The sequence below is a fragment of the Coenobita brevimanus genome, chromosome 37, assembly GCF_032717465.1.
Source record: "Coenobita brevimanus isolate Jiangsu-jjx chromosome 37, ASM3271746v2, whole genome shotgun sequence".
NCBI classification, from domain to species: Eukaryota; Metazoa; Arthropoda; class Malacostraca; order Decapoda; family Coenobitidae; genus Coenobita; species Coenobita brevimanus.
The window spans coordinates 2,419,775-2,424,774 of NC_136990.1; the positions used below are offsets into that span (position 1 = coordinate 2,419,775).

Genomic DNA, 5,000 nt, shown 5'->3' on the forward strand with positions numbered 1-5,000 from the left:
CAGGATAGAAACTGATAACTCTGGCCCTCCACATAACAAGAGAAAACACACGCATAGTGAGAGAGAAGGGCTATATCTGGACTACCTTATATATACAGTTTTTTATGCGTATTTGACTACTCCTTATAAATGAACTGAATCGTGGCGTGGTCAGTAGGGCGAGATCAGAGCGGCGAGGGCAAGGACGCTGTGGGGTAGAGCTGAATGCCCAAAGGTTTTTTAGTACAACTGCGTAGTGAGAAGAGTGTTGTGTTTTGATGTGTGTGTGTGTGTGTGTGTGTGTGTGTGTGTGTGTGTGTGTGTGTGTGTGTGTGTGTGTGTGTGTGTAAGTACTGTACCTGTGTGTGTGCGTGTGCGTATGTGGTTAAGTAGTGTCCGTATGTGTGTGTATTTGATTATTTTAAGAGTACTTCTCATTGTGTGTGTGCGTGTGTGTATTAAAAGTACCGTACGTGTGTGCGTGTGCGTGTGCGTGTACTGTGGCTGTCCTTGAGTGTACCCAGCCTCACAAACAACCACCACCACCACCACCACCACATCATAAATCATTAAAAACGGGTCTCATAATCTTAGCCACCACAAGCCACTCCACGCCATAGTAAAAATTCTCAAGCCGAGCATCTTTCCCTCATCAGTATTTTCTCTTAATAAGTCTCAAATTTATCTATCTGTCTGTCTACCTATCTATCTGTCTATATGTTTGTCTGTCTGTCTGTCTGTCTGTTTGTTTAATCCCGTAAGGTGTGGCCACAAACAAATCGCCTCCCATGTCGTCCCTGTCCCCCACCATTTCACTGTCCTCCTCCTAACTTACACCCCCCTCTCTCATATACCTCTCTACTTCACCCCTCCATCTCCTCCTCGGTCTCCCCCTTCCTCTCCCCTCTTCACCTCACTCACCCACTCTCCTCGTTAGTCTCTCACTCTCTGTCCTCCCAACTTATACCTCTCTCTCTCTCTCTCTCTCTCTCTCTCTCTCTCTCTCTCTCTCTCTCTCACATACCTGTACTCCATCCCTCATCTCATCCTTGGCCTCCCCCTCCCTCTCCCCTCTTTACCTCACTCACATACACTCTCCTCGTTAGTCTCTCACTCTCCATCCCCCCAACTCACTCCCTCTCTCACATACCTCTACTCCATCCCACATCTCATCCTTGGCCTCCCCCTCCCCCTTCCCCAAATGTCCAACGTGGAATAAGCAGCAAATGGACGAAAATCTGGGCCAAGTTAATGTAAAGGAAGTATAGCCCATATCCTTATATCTGTGCAAAAAATAGATAGAATTATAGATGGATAGATAGATAAATAGATAGGTAAGTAGATAGATAGATAGATAGATAGGGGAATAGATAGATAGATAAATAGATAGTATGAAAAATAGAGCTTTCTTGACGGTGTGGCTCTACACTGTGGTGTGGAGGGAGAGAGAACAAGGTGAGGTGTAAGATGCTTAGCTATTTACTGATTATTCTCTCTCTCTCTCTCTCTCTCTCTCTCTCTCTCTCTCTCTCTCTCTCTCTCTCTCTCTCTCTCTCGTTGGTTAAGGAAGTTCCCAAACACCTCTTCCTAAGCGAATTAGTTTACTTATTACACACCCATCCTCACCTGTGTTACATAAATCCTTCCACTGCCACCATACTCTGCATAAATAACATACAAACTTATCGGAAAATAAATCGGTAAGGAAAAGGTGTTAGGGAGCATCTATAACTCAGGAGAATAGGAGTCTTTAACAGGTCAGTAAGTAATAATCTATCTATCTATCTATCTATTGCCAGACGCCATAATCCCGTAAGGGGTGGCCGTTTGTCTTTGAGTTATTTGTTTTACGGGGAGGGGCACTAACCCTCCACCAACCCACTTGTTGACACGTAGGGAACACGTATGGTTTGGTTATATGGTTACCACCCAGCGTAGTAAATGGTTTCCTGGCTTACAGGAAACCATTAGGCTTGTCACTCAATGTAAAGCCACCTGTAAAGGAAAGAAAAGCAATAAGAAGTGACAGGAAAGATGGGAGAAATAGGAAGAGAGGAGGGCAGGCACAGAAAAAGAATGATAAAGGCTAAGGAAGAAGTAGGCAGCACTACATCAAGTGAGTGGATGATGGTGAGAAATAGGAAGAGAGGAGGACAGACACAGAAAAAGAATGATAAAGGCTAAGGAAGAAGTAGGCAGCACTACATCAAGTGAGTGGATGATGGTGAGAAATAGGAAGAGAGGAGGGCAGGCACAGAAAAAGAATGATAAAGGCTAAGGAAGAAGTAGGCAGCACTACATCAAGTGAGTGGATGATGCTGAGAAATAGGAAGAGAGGAGGGCAGGCACAGAAAAAGAATGATAAAGGCTAAGGAAGAAGTAGGCAGCACTACATCAAGTGAGTGGATGATGGTGAGAAATAGGAAGAGAGGAGGGCAGGCACAGAAAAAGAATGATAAAGGCTAAGGAAGAAGTAGGCAGCACTACATCAAGTGAGTGGATGATGGTGAGAAATAGGAAGAGAGGAGGGCAGGCACAGAAAAAGAATGATAAAGGCTAAGGAAGAAGTAGGCAGCACTACATCAAGTGAGTGGATGATGTTGAGAAATAGGAAGAGAGGAGGGCAGGCACAGAAAAAGAATGATAAAGGCTAAGGAAGAAGTAGGCAGCACTACATCAAGTGAGTGGATGATGGTGAGAAATAGGAAGAGAGGAGGGCAGACACAGAAAAAGAATGATAAAGGCTAAGGAAGAAGTAGGCAGCACTACATCAAGTGAGTGGATGATGGTGAGAAATAGGAAGAGAGGAGGACAGACACAGAAAAAGAATGATAAAGGCTAAGGAAGAAGTAGGCAGCACTACATCAAGTGAGTGGATGATGGTGAGAAATAGGAAGAGAGGAGGGCAGGCACAGAAAAAGAATGATAAAGGCTAAGGAAGAAGTAGGCAGCACTACATCAAGTGAGTGGATGATGGTGAGAAATAGGAAGAGAGGAGGACAGACACAGAAAAAGAATGATAAAGGCTAAGGAAGAAGTAGGCAGCACTACATCAAGTGAGTGGATGATGGTGAGAAATAGGAAGAGAGGAGGACAGACACAGAAAAAGAATGATAAATGCTAAGGAAGAAGTAGGCAGCACTACATCAAGTGAGTGGGTGGGAATATATATAGTCAGGCAGAAACTTCAACAGAGCAATAAGAAATGATCCACGGGAATATTAAAGGGATATCGATGCAGAAATTTCAACGTAGCTGTAAGTAGTTATCCTAGCTTGGTATATGGAGATTTGCTAACAGAATTTCGACGGTGTAATAAGTAGTGATCTTTTAGCCTTCATTAACTCCCTCTTGGTCTGTTTTCCTTACCCCTCCTCTCAGCGTACCGTCCCTCGCCTATCAGCTCATACTCGTGAAGCTTAGGGCGCGTCCACACATGCTGGGAGAAGTGCTGACATGAAAACAACAAGCTACGGACAATCGAACAGCAGCGTTCATATTATGTAGGCAATATAATGATTTTTCAGCATCCTCCTCTGCACACACTCATCCTATCACCTCTACTGCCAGTAAGTCCGCAGCCGCACTGATATATGTTACCCATATGGACGCAACCTTATGTCCCTAGATCTCTAACTCGGGGGTCCCTTCGTATCTGGTATTTTTCTGTGCCTTGTGTTACGAAGTGAATTGATAACAGGTATTATAATCAGCGGTGTAGTGGTATTAAGTGGGTATTATTAACGTGGTATTATAAGTCAGTAAAGAGTAGGAGTGACCTTTTGAGGGGTATCTTATGTAACGGAGGGGTGTAGGCTTTGTAATACCGCCCACTGTTCTCTCTCTCTCTCTCTCTCTCTCTCTCTCTCTCTCTCTCTCTCTCTCTCTCTCTCTCTCTCACACACACACACACACACACACACACACACACACACACACACACACACACACACACACACGATATATTACCCTCATTTACACATCAATATCTTATACCGAGGATAATTCGTATCGTATATCACATCAGTATCATTTGCCACACCAGAATTAACCACACTACCACAATTCACCACATTAACCACAGTACCACATTAACAACAGTGCCACATTTCACCTCATTAACCACAGTATCACATTAACCACATTAACCACAGTACCACATCTCAGCACACGAAAATTAACCACAGTAGCCTACCACATTTCACCACACGAAAATTAACCACAGTGCCACTGTTCACCACATTAACCACACTACCACGTTAACCACAGTGCCACATTTCACCTCATTAACCACACTACCACATTTCACCACATTAACCACAGTGCCACATTTCACCACATTAACCACAGTGCCACATTTCACCACATTAACCACACTACCACATCTCACCACACGAAAATTAACCACAGTGCCACACTTCACCACATTAACCACAGTGCCACATTTCACCACATTAACCACACTACCACATTAACCACATTACCACATTTCACCACATTAACCACATTTCACCACACTAACCACACTACCACATTAACCACAATAACCACACTACCAACCACACTACCACATTAGCCACAATAACCACACTACCAACCACACTACCACACTTCACCACATTAACCACACTACCACATTAACCACACTACCACATTTCACCACACTTAAATTAACCACAGTGGGGGGGAGGCCAGAAAAGCATCGTAACTTAATGGAATTACGGACTCCCCCCTCCCCCCTTGTACTTGGGGGGGTGGGGGAGGGGGTGGGGGAGGGGGGAGGGGAGTGGAGGGGAGGAGGGAAGAGGAGATGGGTTGGGGTAAGAGGGAGAGAGGAGAGGAGAGGAGAGGGGAGGGGAGGGGAGGAGAGGGGAGGGAAGCTTGGGGAGGGGGGAGGAGAGGGGAGGGAAGCTTGGGGAGGGGAGGAGAGGGGAGAGAGAGAGAGGGAAGTGTGAGTGCATCTGAGCGTGAAGCCTTTGCAAGATAAAATTAATTGGCACTCTCTCTCTCATCCTCGCTCT

At 45.1% G+C, this 5,000-nt stretch overlaps 1 protein-coding gene across 1 annotated transcript in view; it reads left to right on the forward strand.

Moving 5' to 3' along the window:
* Nucleotides 1–5,000, forward strand: part of LOC145396405 (uncharacterized) — a 162,213-nt gene that overhangs the window by 27,223 nt on the left and 129,990 nt on the right. The gene's annotated exons all lie outside the window — the stretch shown is intronic.